General features: G+C 42.7%; 1 long non-coding RNA gene across 1 annotated transcript in view; it reads left to right on the forward strand.

Annotated features, from left to right (window-relative positions):
• Positions 1–9,822: 9,822 nt before the first annotated feature.
• LOC149446109 (uncharacterized) overlaps positions 9,823–20,678 on the forward strand; it is a 32,946-nt gene continuing 22,090 nt past the window's right edge. The window contains exon 1 of the long non-coding RNA XR_016306258.1: positions 9,823–10,135. This is a non-coding gene — a long non-coding RNA (uncharacterized LOC149446109). The remainder of the gene's footprint in view (positions 10,136–20,678) is intronic.

The raw sequence follows: 20,678 nt of genomic DNA on the forward strand, positions 1-20,678 counted from the left end.
CCATTGACCCAGAGGGGTTTCTCTGTGAAGACACGGTACATCAGAGGGTCCTTTGCATCCCAGGTATCAGACCAACAGGAGTACTCATGCAGGAAGGATCCAGGAGGGATCCGCAAGGCTCTGTGGCCCCTAGGGGTCGCTGAGTGGAGGTGAGAGGCCATTGCAGCTATTCTTGGGAGCACCAACCGGTGTGTTGTGCATTCACAGTGTGCGTTTTGCATGACCGAGAAGATTGGAGCACCGCTGTTGTGTTCACATTTGTTGGACTGTGTTGCACCATTGCTGTTTATATGTCAATGTCATTTTGAGCACTTAGTTTATCTTTATCCCTCCACAGGGATTCACTTACTTATATTTTTGAGTCCCACCTGTGGGTACTAAGGGTCACTTGTTTTGTATCCCTTAATGGGATTGGGTTCACTACATTCACAGGTCACTTAATAGGTCTTTCAGACCCTGTGTGTTTTTAAGCACCCATTGTCACATATATGTATTATGGTTTGTGTTATTTTAGCGCTACACCACTTCGTATAAATGAAAATATGGTATCTTGTCGGTGTGTTTCCAGCTTGCTGCCATATTCCCTATAGTGCATCCCTTGACTCAGAAAAAAAACTGCTGACTGCATTCCATCAGATCTTTACTTCATCTGGTTTAAGGATCAGTTTTGGCTGTAATATAATTTGTAACAATCTAATATATGACCAGTGCATTGCTAACTGCTACATTTTATGACCACTGAAAGCAATTTATTACATTTACTTTGATCTTTTGAGTTTATCTATAGCAAAACAGTAGAACAAATGGAGCAGCATTGTTATCAGCAGAAAACAAGTATACTGGTTAATTATCAATTGCACACTAGAATTACTGAATCTAAAGAGTTGCTGTGGGAAACATCTACTGTACATTCCTTTGCACTAGTTGTTATATCAGCTTGGCAACAGAGTTTTTACACTGAAATTGAGCATGTGATTCTCTCCAGAAGAAAATTCAGTAAGCACCAACCTCACTTGCAACCAGATTAGTGGTGTAGGAAATAATGAAAAAAAATAAACCGTCAGCAGAAAGCATTATCAGATCATCAGAGGCTCTCGCCTACCTCTCTCCTTTGAAGAGTGCTGCCTATTCCCAGGTGGGGAAAAGCCTCTGACGTCAATCCTGCTGAAGCCACGTTGTGAACATGTTACCTGAAGTGGAAAAGACACTTAAAATAAAAATCTGCCATAGATTTTTTTTTTTTTACATTATGTTGTTATGTTTATTATCACTCTATCAAGTTAGATCCTGGAAAGTTAAAGCAGAAGTAAACTTTCTCAACCAACATTGACTATTTTTAATCCTTATGCTGCTATCACTTGAAAATAGATAGGAAGGTATATATTTACTTCATTTTTTGCACATTTCTTCAGTTGGTTCCTGGTTTCTGGCCTGGGCCAAAATGATGTCATACATCCCAGGTGTCTCATGGGCATTTTGTTTTCTTTCTCCAAGAAGAGGGAAGGAGGGGCTTTCTTGGCACACATTCCTACCTGCATGCCTAAGCTATGGTCAGATGGATGCCAGGAGGTAAATGCTAAAGAATCATCTGCCCTTACAAGAAAAGTTGGGGGGGGGTTCAAAGTGATTTCTCAACAAAATAAAGCATGGAGACATTGATGAATGGGTGATTTTGCTTTGAATATGAAAAAAAATAATTAAACAGCATTTTCCATCTGTGGTACTCATATACAGTTTGGTTCTGCTTTAAAGCAGATATTTAATATCTGCAGGCAGATTAAATATCTACAGGCAGATTAAATATCTACAGGCAGATATTTCAAAGCACCAATAAATGCAGGTATGTAATGTTTTTAACAACTCCTCCTTCCTGACCAGGGCCTTTTTTTTTGCTATTCGGCACGGCGTTATTTCAACTGGTAATTGTGCAGTCATGAAATGCTGTACTCAAACAAAATTTGTATTCTTTTTTCACACAAGTAGAGCTTTCTTTTGGTGATATTTGATCACCACTGGGTTTTTTATTTTTGCGATATAAACAAAAAAATATCCGAAAACTCTGAAAAAAAACAATATTTTCTACTTTCTGTTATAAAAAATATCCAATAAACTCAAATTTCTTCATATATTTAGGCCAACAGGGATAGTCAATTCATATCACCAGATGTTTGGGACATGTAGTTCCAGACGCCAAGCAGGTTCTTTTCTTTAACCTTTAGCCTTGCTGCGGTCAACAGCTTACCTGTTAGGTGCTCTGCTGCCCAATTACTTCCGCACAGCCCACTACAGTGCCAGCCCCCCCCAAGTGAGTGTGTGAACCTCCATCTGACCGCTATGTCTCCCGGGCTCCGCTTGCCCATCTGCTGGCCCGGGACCAGTTCAGTGGGTGCTGGCGGGTAGAGGGGAGGAAGGAGAGTGGACATGTCTGCTCCCCTCCCCTTCTTGTCCTTATGACATCACTTTCGGGTCCCCGTTGACAGATTTCCTGGCCAATGAGGCCAGGAAAGAATGCAATGCAGTGAAATGTGCATTGCATTACATCCAGTGGAGTACAGGAAAGAACCTGTCACCAAAAATCATCACACAGGGGACTTTGTGTCCACTATGCGATGAAAAAATTAAAAATTTAAGTAAAAAAGAATTTTTGTTAAAAATTGAAGTTACACCCAAGCACATAACGCACCCCCCAAAAAAATTTTGAGGCCCCCATATACGTACATAAAAGCACACGCTGGGGCACCTATGCATACACGTTACATATAGCTGTGCACACCAGAATGAGAGCAATAATTCTGGCACCAGGCCTCCTCCGTAACGCTAAACTGAAGACCTATAAGGGGCTTCAAAAGCGTCAGCTAAAGAAAATATAGGGTTCTAAACTTTGTTGCCTTTTCACGAGCACACGCAGATTTAAGATTTGACATGTTGGATATCCAGTTACTTGGTATAACCTCATCTTTTATATTTTATAAAAAAAAATGGGTAATTTATTGCTTTTTTGTGCCCTAAAATTTACTTGCATGTATTTTTTACTGAAATTTGACAGTTAGCAAGGGGGGAGAAGATCCCCCATTAGCTGTTAAAGTGGGGATCTGGAGAGGGGCAGGGGCTGGTCTGATCGCAACATGTTACACTCTGAATATGGGTGTAACATGTTACAAAAGGTGAACTTATCCTTTAAGGCTCCAGGACAGGAAATTTTACACAAAGGTTTTGGCATGGACATCAAAAATCCCATGGCTCTGAGGTCATACAGGCCTAAATGCTCAGGGACCAGAAAAAAAATGTACTTACCAAATCCTCCGCTCCCACAGGCTCTCTCCCTGTTGCAAAAACGGTCCCAGCTGCCTCTTCTTTCCAATATTCTAGAGATTGCCAATCCTCTGATGTCATCAAGTACAATGCAGAGCCCATAGTCCTGTACTGGATGATGCAAAGGGACAGTCCACTGCTGAAGTATAGAGGAGCACTACCTGCTGGGGGAGCTGAGGATCACCTAAGTAAAACTGCTTTTTCCAGTTCCTGAGATTTAAACAAGCATTTAACCCTGTAGCAATTTTTGTTTCCCCTGGAGATAGGCTTTAACCCCTTCCCACACCCTTTCGATGCCCCTGTAACTTGGTCTTTAACCCAGGGGGCCAGATGATCCTCCTGATCACGTGACCACTTGGACTGGTTGTCAGCATGGTTACATAATCGGAAGCCCATTCTGGAGGCTCCCAATCAAACAGGCCTGGGAGCTGTATGTGATAGCTAAGTCACTGTGCTGGGAGCTGTATGTGATAGCTAAGTCACTGTGCTGGGAGCATGCAGTGAGAATGCTCTCAGCACAGATACATCCACCATGGATGCACATGTGAGCATTTAGGCCCACCCTCCTTGCTTCCACACATATGCATTACGTGGTTGGCAAGAGGTTAACCACCTGTCTACCAGGGCCATTTTTTTTTGCACACATTAAAGTGGTTGTGAACCCTTACATATACCCAGTGAAGGTGATTGACAGAAACTAAAAAAATCCTCCTACAAAGTTGTACCTGTTTTTCTGCAGTCTTCTCTTCTCTACATTTGTTCAAAGTCCAGAATTTGTGGAGAGCTGAAGTTACACTCTGTAGAGCTCAGTGAGGGGAGCTCTGAGAGCTGATTGGCAAGAAGAGATTCCCTCTCCTGTCACCTTTTTTCTCTTGGTGTCAGGAAAACCTTTCAGAAGAGATTATCACTGATAGCAGAGAAACGAAGCAGCAGTCAGAAGTGACACTTAGAGCTCTTAACTGAGACAAGTGCAAGGGATATGTTTTGGTCATATTTCATGTCTAGGGTTTACAACCACTTTAACCACTTGCCTACTGGGCACTGTCACCTCCTTCCTGCCCAGGCCAATGTTCAGCTTTCAGCACTGTCGCACTTTGAATGACAATTGCACGGTCATGCAACAATCTACCCAAACAAAAGTTTTATCATTTTTGGAGACATATAGAGCTTTCTTTTGGTGGTATATAATCACCACTGGGTTTGTTATTGTTTGCTAAACAACTGAAAAAAGACCGCACATTTTGAAAAAATAATAGTTTTTCTTAGTTTCTGTTATAACATTTTGTAAATAAGTAATTTTTCTCTTTCACTGATGTACGCGGATGAGGATGCACTGATAGGCATCACTGATGGGCACTGATAGGTGGAAATGATGGGCAGCACTGATGAGTTCTAATAGACAGAACTGATGAGGTAGAACTGATAGGCAGCACTGATAGGCATTGACAGGCATTACTGATGAGAATGATAGGCAGCACTGATGGGGCTGCATGGATAATAAGCACACTGATGATCAGTGCCCTGATTATCAGTGTAGATGTCCCCTTTGCGGATTGCCGCTTATCGTCTCTCCTCTCTTCACGCGCTGTCAGCATGAGCAGAGAACTGCTGATAACCGACATTTCCTGTTTCCATGTGATCAGCTGTGATCAGCCTACGTCACGGGCTCTTTACCGCGATTGGTGATCTGCTGTGTCGTCACGTGCCCCCGAGGGCACGCATGTGCACCTAGAGTGGGAGGTCTTCATATTACGGTCTCCCAGAGAAAGAGAGCTCCCACCCACCTATTATTTACAGCGGGGGGGAGGTGGTTATAAAGCACATTTTAGGTCTGAATATTGATTCAACCCCCCATCAGTATATAGTTTCTGAAAGCAGAGACCCTGGACAATAAAATGGTGGCTATTTCAATTCTTTTATGCCACTATGACATTAGCACACGTTTATCAAACATAACTTTTTAACAAAAAACAATAACGTTAATTTAACACAATATATTAACCAAACCTTTTGTAAAATAAAAAAGATTAGATTGTGACAAGTAAATAGACACCCAGCATGTCAAGCCTTTAAAGTGTGTATGCCTATGAAACTGCAACAAATTTTGGCACCCAACATTTTTCATTGGCGTTGGTTTGAAAGCCTTTACATATTATCAGTTTAGAGTGAAAGAGTGATTGTACAGTCTTTTTTTTTTTGTTTTTAAATAGTAAAGTTATACATACCAGCTCTGTGCAATAAAACTGCGCAGAGTGGCCCTGAACCTCTTCAAGTGGGCTCCCTTGCTGGTTCTCTGGGCTCCTCCTCCTCCGTTCTGAGTGCCCCCATAGCAAGCAGACATGCCTGATCTCATTCCTGATAACAACCAAAGATTCCCTCACTTTGGAGAGATTTCCTCTCACTTCCTGTATTAGCTCTAGCACAGGAAGTGAAGGAAAATCTCCCCAATGGGAGACAGATGGCAACAGAAAAAAAACTGTCAGGGTTTATAACCCTCCTTTGCTCTATCCATAATTTAAAAAAAAAAAAAAAAAAAAAAAAGGTTTTGCGTTTAGTTCTACATTAACTATTTAATTTCCAGAATGTTTTAAAAGGACCTAAGAGTTTGTAATATGGTTAAAATAGTTCTCCAGACAACAACTGACCTAAACAAAAAAATCTTATCTTTCAGAGAAGATATAGTTATTCAATAGAATTGCCAAATCCACCTGTTTGTTTAAACTGGAAATTCACTCCGTCAACAATGACTATTTAAAATCCTTATGCTGCTAGCATTAGTAAATAGATAGGAAGATATGATGTAATTCATTCCAGGGGTCTTTGGGAGGGGAGGAGGGTTTTTTTTATCAGCTAAGCACACCCTCCTGTCTGCATGCCTGAGCTCAGGGCAGATGGATTCCAGGAAGTAACTACTACATGAATCATCTGCCCTTACTTACCCAGTTGCCCTCCACCCTATAGCAGAAGTACTGCTACAGGGCGGCAGGGCTGCACAAAATCACATATATATATATATATATATATACACACGTGATCTGCATTTCCGAGTAGGGGCGCGAGTGCGCACGCATGCCCTACCTGTGCCACTATTGGCTGCTGGGGATGTCAGTCATTTGGTCATCTTCGGTAGGGCTGAGAGGGGAGAGATCTGTGTGTAAACAACACAGATCTCTCTCCTGTCAGCATGGACATGCACAGCACAGAGATACAAAGCAGCATATCTTCCTAGTAAAACACAACAAAGCACACAGTTAACCCTTTGATCGTCCCAGATGTTAACCCATTCCTGCCCAGTGTCATTAGTAAGTGTCAGTGCTTTTTATTAGCACTGATCACTTTATTAGTGTCACTGGGGATGTCAGTGGCCATTAGTCAGCTGAAGTCGCTGATCGCCGCCATTACTAGTATGAAAAAGTTTTTAATTAAAATTCCAGTGTATATACTGCCATTAGTAGATGCTATAACTTTCACGTAAACCAAGTAATATACACTTATGGGATTGTTTTTAGCAAAGACATGTGGCAGAATACATTTTGGCCTAAATTTAAGAAGAAATTTGATTTTTTTACATTTTTTTATTGGATATGTTTTATAGCAAAAAGTCAAAAATATTGTTTTTTTTTCAAAATTGTCTGCCTTTTTTTGTTTATAGCCCAAAAATTAAAAAATGCAGAGGTGATCAAATACCACCGAAAGAAAGCTTTATTTGTGAGAAAAAAAATGACATAAATTTAATTTATGTACAGCGTTGCTTGACCGCGCAATTGTCAGTTAAAGTAATGCAATGCTGTATCGTAAAAAATGGCCTGGTAAGGAAGGGGGGTAAATCCCCTGGAGGGCAAGTGGTTAAAGTATAACTAAAGGAAAAACCTTTTAGTTTTGGATAGAGGGTAGATGAATTAGAATACCTGTCAGTTTATTGTTGTCTCTGTCTCCATTAAGGAGATTCATCCTATTTGTCCTTTTTGTTTTCAGTATCATTGAATTTGAAAGTAAAAGAAAGTTCCAAATTTTGGGTTGCCCCAAGAAACATAGTAGAGGGGAAATATTCCAATGGGGTAACTGTTTCTGGTGACTTGTGGGTCCCCAAGGAATTCCCTTAAAGCAGAGCTCCAGGCTCCCCCCAAGAAATTAAAAGTCAGCAGCTACAAATACTGTAGCTGCTGACTTTTAATATAAGGACACTTCCCTGTCCAGGGATCCAGCAATGTCCTCAATCAGCTTCAGGTGCAGATGCCGACGTCTTAATGTGGTAGCAAACTCTCAAACTTTATTTTTATCTACAGGTAAGCTTATAATAAAGTTTACCTGTAGGTAAAATGAATATCTCCTAAACGCAAACCTCCTAACTTTTTGAGATGGGAATGAGGGACACCTATTAGCAAATGTATGTAGGCATAGGACACACACCCCTGCCACACCCTCTTAAGTCACCAGTCAGACCGCTGCAATTTAAAATTGTGCGACTTGTGTGCAATTTCAGTGCGATTTCTGAAGATTTAATGGCTACTTGTGAAGATTTTCAATGATTTCTTGCAATGTGCAGTGCGATTTCCATTATATTCTATGTATGTGAAATCACAATAAAACTGCAGAAAAAGCAATGCAAGAACTACTTTAGAAATTGTACTGCAGAAAATCGCACGTTAAGACACTGACATTCACATTCATTAGATGCAATTTCAGGTGCGATTTCAAATCGCAACTGAAATCGCACCGGGGCACTATTTCTCCCACTGACACCAATCATGGGACACTATTCCTCCCATTGACACCAATGATGGGGCACTTTTCCTCCCACTGACATCAATCATGGGACACTATTCCTCCCACCGATACCAATGATGGGGCGCTATTCCTCCCACCAATACCAATGATTGTGCACTGTTCCTCCCACTGACACCAATGATGGGGCACTATTCCTCCCACTGACACCAATCATGGGACACAATTTATGCCACTAATACCAATGATGGGGCACTATTCCTCCCATTGACACCAATGATGGGGCACTATTCCTCCCACTGACACCAATGATGGGGCACTATTCCTCCCACTGAAACCAATGATGGGGCACTATTCCTCCCACTGACACCAATGATGGGGCAATATTTTTCCCACTAACACCAATGATGGGGAACTATTCCTCACACTGGCACCAATGAAGAGGCAATATTCCTCCCACTGACACCAATGATGGGGCACTATTCCTCCCACTGACGACAATGATGGGGCACTATTCCTCCCACTGACACCAATGATGGGGCACTATACCTCCCACTGACAGCAATGATGGGGCACTATTCCTGCCACTGACTGCAATGATGGGGCACTATTCCTCCCACTGACACCAATTATGGGGCACTATTTCTCCCACTGACGGCAATGATGGGGCACTATTCCTCCCACTGACGACAATGATGGGGCACTATTCCTCCCACTGACGACAATGATGGGGCACTATTCCTCCCACTGACAGCAATGATGGGGCACTATTCCTCCCACTGACAGCAATGATGGGGCACTATTCCTCCCACTGACAGCAATGATGGGGCACTATTCCTCCCACTGACAGCAATGATGGGGCACTATTCCTTCCACTGACAGCAATGATGGGGCACTATTCCTCCCACTGACAGCAATGATGGGGCACTATTCCTCCCACTGACACCAATGATGGGGCACTATTCCTCCCACTGACACCAATGATGGGGCACTATTCCTCCCACTGACACCAATGATGGGGCACTATCCCTCCCACTGACACTAATGATGGGGCACGATTCTTCCCACTGACACCAATGATGGAGCACTATTCCTCCCACTGACACCAATGATGGGGCACTATTCCTCCTCCCACTGACACCAATGATGGGGCACTATTCCTCCCACTGACACCAATGATGGGGCACTATTCCTCCTCCCACTGACACCAATGATGGAGCACTATTCCTCCCACTGACACCAATGATGGGGCACTATTCCTCCTCCCACTGACACCAATGATGGAGCACTATTCCTCCCACTGACACCAATGATGGGGCACTATTCCTCCTCCTACTGACCATAGGCCCTATATAATTGTTTTAATCCTCCTGACCACCATGCCTGAGACAATGTCTACTTCCACTGATGTCGGGGCATTTTCCACTCCTGCTGGCCACAGTCTGGCCCATCTAAAGACCAGGAAACAAAATAAATCATGGAGACATGGATAGATGGGCGAGTTTTCTCTGAATAATAAAAATGAATAAGCCCTGCTTTGTCATGCGATTTCACTGTTCCAAGTCGCACTCCATTACCGGCAATGGAATCGTTCATATTGCTGCGCCATGTCACAGGGGGGTGAGTTTGTTACATTATGAATAATAGGACATTCACACATCTAGAACTACCAGATTCTTCTCCCACAACACCTACTAATCGCTCCCAGAGCACATCAAACTACATCCACGGGGGTAGTAGTTGAGCGCAGATTGGCTGCTCTGCTCTCCCGGGCGCTGTGTACGGACATAGAAGGATTACACACCTGCTGCACATGTGGTGGAGCCGGGCTCAGCTGTCCTCGGTGTCCCCGCTGTGTGTGGGCCAGGATGTGTGCGTTGTGGAGATGGCAGTCCCGGGGAATTTGCATAAAGAGGAGTGCAGACAGAGCCGGCTTATGTGTTGTGATATGGAATTTCCCGAGAGCAGCACGTGTGAGCGGGACATTCCCGGAGATAGGGGAGGAAGAGGGTGGAACGGGCATGTCCGGGCTGGGTGTCTCTATGGCTGCCTATGAAGGAGAGCACGGTACCGAGTCCTGCCCGTGTTGGAGGACCCGGTGAGTGGTGTACAGTCAGGTACTGGCATCCCATTCACAGGCTCAGCTGCTGCCTCTCTGCTTCATGGTGACCAGGGGCAGACTGACCATTTGGAAGCTCGGTCACTGCCCGGGGTCAGTAGGGGGCCCCATGAGGTGCCCCTGGTACCTTTTTCATAGGCTTTTTTGAGTTTGGGCAAGGACACAGGGGCCCCATGATCCCCTATTGCCTGGGGGCCCCATGAGTTGTCAGTCCGCCCCTGATGGTGACTGCACATAGACTAAGAGTCACCCAACAGACACATTGGGGTGTATCTCTCGGGAAGATTTACCCCCTTCATGACCAGGCCATTTTTACTATATGGCACTGCACTACTTTAACCCCTTCACACCTAAGGGTAAAACAGATCTAAATGCATAAGCACAATTTTGCAACGTTGACATGTGTTGGTAAAACCGTACATATCATCACAACTACTTTGTATATCCAGGTGAATTACACCGTGTTTTTTTCAGGAGAAATTGGGCTTTCATTTGGTGGTAAATGGTAATGTTTATCTCCTGATTTTTTTTTTTATTATCAAAGGAAAACCGGCCCAAAATAGTAAAAAAAAAAAAAATAATTTTTTATTTTTTTTAGTTTCTTGTTACTACCATAACCTACCACCAAAGAACAACCCAAATAAATTCTCCAGCTCTTGATGATCGCAGCGATACCATATATGTGTATGTTATTTGTTGTTTGTACCTGTAGTACAGCCCAAAAACAATAGTGCACATTTTTGTTTTTTTTAAACACACACCAATTTTTTTTTAAATCCTGACCTTTGACCCAAACACTAACCCTGGCACTGAACTAGATCAAACCTTGACCTAGGTATTTTACTTTTGTTTTTTCTTTTATTTTTTAATATTTATTTATCTTTTTTTTTTTTGAAGTAACCCAGTTGAAGTAACACGGTGTCTAATAGCAAAAAAAATGGCCTGGTCATTAACGGGGTAAAATCTTCTAGAGCTGAAGTGGATATTTAACCACTTGCCCTCCGGAAGATTTACCCCCCTTCCTGACCAGGCCATTTTTTGCTATATGGCACTGTGCCACTTTAAGTCCGGGTTGTCATTGATGCGGTATGGAATTTGCACCGGGTTCTGTGATTTCCGCTCCGCAGCATAATCGCACCCCGTTTATACGAACCGCTGCAGATATCTATTTTAACTTAAGGACACCCTGAAATCAGTTCACAAAACGCAGTGAGATGTGCAGAATTCTGGTGCGGACTAAGCCCAGGTTCTCACTGATGCGGTGGTGTATCCACTCCGGTTTCTGTGTAATTTCCGCACCACATAATTATCGCAATTATATAAACCACTGTGGGTGTTTATTTTAACCACTTGCCTTCCAGAGGATTTACCCCCCTTCCTAACCTGGCCTAAATTATTGACGAAATTAGATTTTTTTTTAATTGAATATATTTTATAACAGAAAATATTGTCCGGGGGTTAAAAATGTTCAGTCTTTTTTAATTTATATAATAAAAACCCCAGAGGTGATTAAATGCAGCCAAAAGAAAGCTCTATTTGTGTGAAAAAAATGATATAAATGTTATTTGTATACAGTGTTGCATGACCACGCAATTGCCAGTTAAAGTAACACAGTGTCTAATAGCAAAAAATTACCTGGTCATGAACGGGGTAAAATCTTCTGGAGCTGAAGCCCAGGTTCTCACTGATGCAGGGGCGGACTGACCATTTGGAAACTCGGGCACTGCCCGAGGGCCCGGGGTCAGTAGGGGGCCCCATGAGATGCCCCTGGTACCCTTTTCATAGGCTTTTTTGAGTTTGGGCAAGGACACAGGGACCCCATGATCTCCTATTGCCCGTGGGCCCCATGAGTTGTCAGTCCATCCCTGCACTGATGCGATGCGGAATCCACACCGGTTTCTGTGTGATTTCAGCAGCGCACCATTATCACACCCCGTTCATACGAACTGCTGCGGATGTCTATTTTAACTTAACAACACCCTGAAATCAGTTCGCAAAATGCAGTGGGATGTGCAGAATTCTGGTGCGGACTAAGCCCGGGTTCTCACTGATGCGGTGGGGAATCCACATCAGTTTCCATGTGATTTCCATACCGCATCATAATCGCACTCCGTTCATACAAACCATTGCGGGTGTGTATTTTTTTTGTTTACAAACGATTTTATTTTTCAAGAAATAGACTGTAAAATGACATTACAGCGTCAAACAGTGTGTAAAACAGTAACAAGGCACAACTAAAGTGTACATTTCAAAAAGGTTTTGTCATATAGAGTAATGAAAAAGTGAAGAGAAGAGAGAATAGAGTTTAAGTACATGAGCTATATAAATTAAGAGATAGGCAGAGTTATACATCTACCAACAGAGTAAGTCAATCAACCCAAATAAGGAATGTCCTTAGTCATGTAAATGTCTGAGTCTTCCAAACTTCCCATTTTTTATCAAATAAGTGCATCTTGTCCACTAAAGTATAATGAATTCTTTCCATGAGTATCACAGCATCAACTCTATGTAGAACAGAGGCCAATGGTACTGTGATAGATTTCCAGTGCAGGGCGGTAGCCCATAGGGTGGATATGCAAATGGTATGGATTAGCCTCATAACCTCAGTCTGAACCCCCAATAGGCAGGACGAGCTCCCAATAGGCAGGACTGCATAGTCAGATGCACCGGGCACCCACCAGTGCAAAAGCTACCTCAGAGATCTTGTGCCACACCAAGGAGAGAAATGGGCAAGCCCAGAATGTATGCACCAGAGTACCGGCAAGGCCACAGCCCCGGAAGCATAGGTGGGACGTCCGTGGATACAGGGCGTGTAGTCTAGATGGGGTATAATACCATCTGGTTAATACCTTGACTGTCTCATGGACTGAGAGATCTACAGTAGAGCTCCTATGTATGTTATCCACCATGCAATCCCAAACCTCATCTGAAAAGGTGATACCACTATCAGCTTCCCATTTTTGTCTATATAGAGGGGGTGTGGGAAAGGAACTAACCAAGAACTGGTGATACGAATCAGAAATAAGACCCTTTCCCCTGGGAGAGTCATGGCTAATGCGTTCGAAGAACGAAATCAGAGATGAAGGTATAAGGCCAAATTGTAAATGTAAAAAATGTCTAATCTGTCGATAATATTCCCGAAGCGGGATATCAAAAAGTATACGTAGCATCTCAAAGGTAATATAAGATCTTCCTCTTTGAAAGTCAGATAACCTGATAAAAGATCGTGCGGGTGTGTATTTTAACCACTTGCCTTCCAGAGGATTTACCCCCCTCCCTGAAGTGGCCTAAATTATTGACGAAATTAGAATTTTTCCTTTATATAATAAAAAGTAAAAACCCCAGAGTTGATCAAATACCACCAAAAGAAAGCTCTATTTGTGTGAAAAAAAATGATATAAATGTTATTTGTATAAAGTGTTGCATGGCTGCACAGTCGCCAGTTAAAATAACACAGTGTCTAATAGCAAAAAAATGGCCTGATCATGAAAGGGGTAAAATCTTCTGGAGCTGAAGTGGATATTTAACCACTTGCCCTCCGGAAGATTTACCCCTTTCATGACCAGGCCATTCTTTGTGATATGGCGATGCGTTACTTTAACTGAAAATTGTGGAGTCATGCAATGCTGTGTATAAATTAAATTTATGTCCTTGTTTTACCTTTCTTTTGGTGGTATTTGATCGCCTCTGCGTTTTTTTTTTGTATTTTTTGCACTATAAACAAAAAAAACACAGACATTTTTTTAAATTATTTATAAAAATTTATAAAAAATTATTTTTGACTTTTTGCTATTAACCACTTGCCTACCGGGCACTTATACCCCCTTCCTGCCCAGGTCAATTTTCAGTTTTCAGCGTGGTTGCATTTTGAATGACAATTGCACGATCACGCAACACTGTACCCATATGACATTTTTTCACACAAATAGAGCTTTCTTTTGGTGGTATTTACTCACCGCTGGGTGTTTTATTTTTTGCACTATAAACAAAGAGCAAAAAATTTGAAAATAAAAAAGTTTTTCTTTGTTTCTATTATAAAATTTTGCAAACAGGTAATTTTTCTCCTTCACTGATGTGGGTTGATGAGGCTGCACTGATGGACACTCATTGGGGGGCACTGATATGCAACAATGGTGGGCACTGACTAGCAGCACTGATGGGGGCACTGCTGGGCACTTGTGGGCGGCACTGCTGGGCACTGATGATCAGGGCACTGATCATGAGTGCCCCGATGATCAGTGCCGATCCATCCTCTGACAATTGCTGGTTATCGGCAGTACTTTCCTCACACTGTGACAGTGTGAGGAAAGTGCAGCCGATAACCGGCAACTGCATTTACTGGTGATCTGCTGTGTCATTGGACGCAGCTGATCACTTGGTAAAAGGCCATTGTGATTAGCCTTTTAACACATCATGTGATTAGCTGTGTCCATAGGACACAACGATCACAGAGATCGCCGGGTGTGCCCCCCCCCCCCCGGGAGTGCGTGTTTTGGGATGACGTCATATGATGCCCTCCCTGGACTGGACAACCGCGGTGTAGCCGTCATTTGGCTATAGCGTGGTTGGCAAGTGGTTAAACGTGTCCAGTTAAAAAATCTAATTTTGTCATAAATTTAGGCCAAAATGTACATGTCTTTGCTAAACGAAAATCCCAATACGTGTAAACTAATTGGTTTACGTGAAAGTTATAGGCCACACTATTTGCATTCATACATTTAGGCATGTATCACCTATTTGTGCATTTAGGCATTTCATTGATTTATTCCTTTTTATTTAGTGATTGTTATTCGCTCGTCTGGCCTTCGTTTCGGTTCATTTTTATTTTGTAATTTTCATGTTTTCTTTTTCCTTCAGTTTTTCTGTTTGTTGCTAGAGTCTCCCCATCAGCGGTCAGCCGCTGGGTGCTGCTCTTCCAGCACTTTCCCATATATGGGTGCACTCCAGCAGTCATCTTCCTGCTTCATCAGTTATGACATCATGATGACGCAATTCCGGTGAGACACTTCCGGTTCATGGAGCGTACTGCCGTCTTTGCATGCGCTCCAGTGGCCATTTGTTGTCCACAGACATATACACTATCATGCATCAAGGCAAACTATGTGATCTTTCTGCACATGGCAGGTTCCTTTCTTCATCAGCGTACTGTGTGCATTGATTACATACATCCTTTCACTTGCATGATGTCATGCTATTCATTTTTAACATGTACACTACAGTCCTCTGTTTGATTTGTGGTTTAACTTAAAGAGCCAGGCATAAATAAGCACCTTGTTGTATTATTATTGTATTATTATTATTATATTATGTATGCATCATCAGTTTATATTCATTCTCACTTTACTGTTCCCCTCCCTCTCTGAGCTCGAAGGGAGGAGACTTGCTATAGGTGGCACTTGTTGCATTCATATATATTAGGGCATTAAACTTTGTTGGCTCCAGCTCTGAGGAAGGAGAAACGCCCCCGAAACGTGTTAGTAGGCCGACCATACCACCAGTTGGACACTCTGCCATCACGTTGGGCCATCACTGTGGCTTTACAGACTTTCTATGCATCTTATTTTGTGAGTATGTTTTCTGTTTTTAACAATTTTAATAAACCTTGGATAATGCACTAGGTCTTTCTGCCACCTATGTGCTTCTTTTCCAGTTTTGGTTTGATCTCCCAGTCTGAGGAGGGCTGCATCACCAAGATTCTATTCCAAGGCTATCAGTACATCCGATTCCCTGGTTTCTTGACATTGACCCCTTTGAGGCGCTGGAGAGTTAGGCTGCTTTCACACTGAGGCGTTTTTCAAGCGGTTTTGCATTTAAAAAGATTTACCTGAAAAGATCAAAAAAACTGCTTCCCTATGTATGTGAATGTATATCTATGTATGTTTTCACACTGAGGTGTTGCACTTGCGGTGTGGTGTAAAAACTCCTGCTTGCAGCATCTTTGGGGCATGTTTGGGTAGTTAAAAAAAATGCTCCAAAAACGCCTTTTTCCCATTGGAATCAATGGAAAACGCCTCTGAGAAGCGGTATTGGTGCAGTTTTAAGTCACGTGTCCTTTAAAAACTGTGGAAAGACACCTATGCGGTTTTGAGGTGCATTTACGGCGAATCAGTGTGAAAGTAGCCTTAGTGTTTCCAGTCCAGTTAAGGCTGCTTTCACACTGATTTGGTTTTGTTCAGTTAAAAAAAAAGCGGAAGAAAAATGCATCCCTTTAAATCCTATTGAGCTTCCCACACTACTCTGTTGCGCTTCAAATGTATTTTTGGTGCATGTTTGTTCAGTTGAAAAAAATCACACCAAAAACGCATCCCTCCATTGAAATGAATGGAAACCGCATTAAAAAGGCAATACACCTGTGGAAAAAGCTTTGTCCAGTGGGGGAAACATGCAAAGCACTGCAGCAAGCAGGCTGCTTTCACACTGATCCATTTTTCTTCTGCTTTGCATTAAAAAAAAAACCTGTGACTGTGTATTCTTATAGAACTCTTCACACTGATCTGTTGCAGGTCATGTGCATTTTTAAAAATCCTGCTTGCTGCATTTTTTTCAGGTTTGGTGCATTGAAATGAATGGAAAACATGGCAAAAACGCGTTTTTGGTGTGGTTTTTGAGTCATATGGCATGTTACAAAATGCACTGTTAACTCTGTAAAAATGTGGCAAAAACGCATGTGTTTTTTGTCGTGGATCAGTGTGAAAGTAGCCTAAATCTTTTTTGGTCCCTCAGAACAAAATGAGCAGTAAGGCTAAATTCACATATATGTGGGTGCAGAAGTTCATGTAAATTTCATGATTTCCTGCAGCTGCACAGAAAACTTGTGGGGTGCCATTTACTGCTTTCCCGCATACAGAAATCGCATGCTGCAAAATAATCATGTGGTTTCTGTTCTGCCATGTTTTAAAACAGGCAGGCACCTTTTCACTGCAGGAAATGCAGGCACAGTAGCCCATTCAAATGAATGGGCTGCCATGCCTGTGCACCCTCCGCATGCAGAACTGCATACATGTGTTGTGGGGATCTAAACCTTGCAGAGCAGGCAAAGCCCCAGTGTGAGAGATATTTTTTAGTTACCAGAGTTGTGCTTTATTATGTACACTGGCAGATTTATGAGCAATAAAGGAAAAAATGTAGCCATTGTTCACCAATGAACAAGCACCTGCAGGCTTACTGTATAGTACAGGAAAAGAGCAATGAGAATGTTCATAGTGTTATGTCCTTCTCTGAGCAGATCAGATTACAGTAAGCTATAAGGGTCACTGTACGTTGCAGATCTTTTATACCTCTTTATTTTGCCTTGTTAAATAAGCCTCTTAATCATTATTTTTTTTAGTAAAGTATTTACTTAGAGGCAGCACAGTGGTTAAATGGTTAGCACTTCCGCCTGGCAGTACTAGGGTCGTTGGTTCGAATCCCAGCCACGGTACCACCTGCCTGGACTTTGCATGTTCTCCCTGTGCCTGCGTGGGTTTCCTCCGGGTACTCCGGTTTCCTCCCACACTGCAAAGACATGCTGGTAGGTTAATTGGATCCTGTCTAAATTGTCCCTAGTATGTGTATGTAAGAATGTGAGTTAGGGACCTTAGATTGTATGCCCCTTGAAGGTTAGGGACTGATATGAATGTACAATATATATGTGTAAAGCGCTGCGTAAATTGACGGTGCTATATAAGTACCTGAAATAAATAAATTACAGAACACTATACAATAAAGGGGCACAGTTACAGACTATAGACAAAAGGGAAAAAGGCTCTATCCAAATAATATATTTAGATTCAAGTCCACTTAAAACTGGTGGAATTTTTTTTATCATTGTACCATTGATGGTATTTTTCTCCACTGCACTCTGTGTTGTATGCAGGCTGTAAGGCAGAAGATGAGAAGTACCTGTCTCATGTGGTGCAAACAGTACAGAGGACCATAGGTACAGAACTACCGAATTTGACAACGCATATACCAGATGATTAAAAAATTGGGCAAAAGTAATTCATAGTGATCCAACCCATGCAGGGTACAATGTGTTTGCCCTGTTGTTGTAAATAAACACTAATCGTTTAAAGTACTGTTCTTTTTTCTTAGGACTGTATGGTCTATTAGGCCAATTTCACACTGCATATGCGTTTTTGCCATGTTTGCAGTATGTTTTGCACCTGCAAACAAATGCATGTGGCTTAAAAGAAAATGCACCAACATTTTTGATGCAGGTTCCATTCATTTAAATTGGGAGATGCGTTGCTGCTGGGTTTTTTTTTAGCTCAACAAAATGCAGTAACCAGGACATTGAAAAACACAACAGGCCCACAACTGACCAGTGTAAAGAGTTTAATAGGATTTAATGGTTGTGCATTTTTCTTCCTAATTTATTTTAACGCAAAAACGGAGGAGGAACGGATTCGTATGAAAGCAGCCTAAATCCAACAGATGCAGAGTTTTAGGAATTCTATGTGAAATTTTAACTTTTTAAAAATATATTCTGTTTTTGCTATATTGAAGGACAGGTATGCGGGAATGTGTTAGGCTGTAGGCTTGAGTAGTTGTGTTTCAAAAATGTTTATTGCTAGTGTAAGGAGTACCTTGATAAATTTTGTTGTATACATACAAAAGTTTTGTAAAAAAAAGTTTCTATCTATCTACCCCAATAGATACAATAGCCTCATGTATAGAGAATGGAGAAAAAGAAAATGTTTCACACATGCTTCTGTGTGTTTGTGACACTATTTTTTATTACATTTTACAGATCTACACATGATTTGCTGTGTCAGTATAGGATGTGAATGTAGGTGTCAGTGAAAATGTATTTTGTAACAAGCAGGAACTCTCGGGGAAAAGCTTGTTGTTGGCACTCCTGATATGGGGATCTCCTTCGTACAGGAAATTCAAGCTGTAACATCATTAGGTTTTTCAACACAGTAAATTTGTAGTAAATGCACCCCATTCAGAACACTAGGCTACAGAATAGGGCCGGATCTAGACTGTCTGATGTAGGGGTGCAGTAAGAAATCTCGGGGGCAGAGGATGTGAGGTCAGTAGGGCAGTGTACAGTGGACCAGCATTGCAGAGTATAGGGTCAGCAGTCTATAGCAGTCAATAGTTTGTAGGACAGTATACAGTGGATTATCAGAGCAGAGGACAAGGGTCAGCAGGGTGGAGAAAATGGGTTTTCAGGTCAGCAGTGTAGAGGAAAGGAGTCAGTACGGCATAAGACACTGATCGGCAGAGAAGAGGACAGGATCACTGCTGGCAGAGCACTCAGCAGGTCTCCTCCTCCCTTCCCCACACTGCAGCCTGGGTACTCAGATCTCCTCCACCCCACACAACAAATAGCCGAGATCAGATTCTCTTACACACAGCGTCCCTCTGCACCGTATGTAGCTGGCCTTGAACATATCCCCCCTAATCCCTCTTCCTTGCACATATCCCCCCTAATCCCTCCTCCTTACACATATCCCCCCTACTCCCTCCTCCTTGCACATATCCCCCCTAATCCCTCCTCCTTGCACATATCTCCCCTAATCCCTCCTTCTTGCACAAATCCCCACCAAGCCCCCTCCTTGCACATATCCCCCCTAATTCCTCCTCCTTGCACGCGTCCCCCCCCAATCCTTCCTCCTTGCACATATCCCCCCTAATCCCTTCTCCTTGCACATATCCCCCCTAATCCCTCCTCCTTGCACATATCCCCCCTAATCCCTCCTCCTTGCACATATTCCCCCCCAATCCCGAAACCTTGCACATATCCCCCCTAAGCCTCCTCCTTGCGCATATCACCATGATGTGGCATGGTTGTTGGTGCCAGATGGGTTGATCTGAGTATTTCAAAAATTACTGATCTACTGGGATTTTCACGCACAACCATCCCTAGGGTTTACAGAGAGTGGTCTGAAAAAGAGAAAATATCCAGTGAGCGGAAGTTGTGTTGATGTCAGAGGAGAATGGGCAGACTGGTTGCTGCACCATTCAGATGGTAGGGTCAGAATTTGGCGTAAACAACTTGAAAGCATGGATCCATCCTGCCTTTTATTAACGGCTCAGGGTGGTGGTGTAATGGTGTGGGGGATATATAGAGCACTCAGCAGGTCTCCTCCTCCCTTCCCCACACTGCAAGCAGCCTGGGTACTCAGATCTCCTCCACCCCACACAACAAATAGCCGAGATCAGATTCTCTTAGACACAGTGTCCCTCTGCACTGTATGTAGCTGGCCTTGAACATATTCCCCCTAATCCCCCCTCTTGCACATATCCCCCCTAATCCCTCCTCTTTGCACATATCTCCCCTAATCCCTCCTCCTTGCACGTGTCCCCCCCAATCCTTCCTCCTTGCACATATCTCCCCTAATGCCTTCTCCTTGCACATATCCCCCCTAATCCCTCATCCTTGCACATATTCCCCCCCAATCCCAAAATCTTCCACATATCCCCCCTAATCCTCCTCCTTGCGCATATCACCATGGTGTGGCATGGTTGTTGGTGCCAGACGGGTTGGTCTGAGTATTTAAAAAACTACTGATCTACTGGGATTTTAGTGCAC

This window comes from Staurois parvus, unplaced genomic scaffold (assembly GCF_062004578.1).
Source record: "Staurois parvus isolate SC_StPar_1 unplaced genomic scaffold, SC_StPar_1.0 ptg000696l, whole genome shotgun sequence".
Taxonomy (NCBI): domain Eukaryota; kingdom Metazoa; phylum Chordata; class Amphibia; order Anura; family Ranidae; genus Staurois; species Staurois parvus.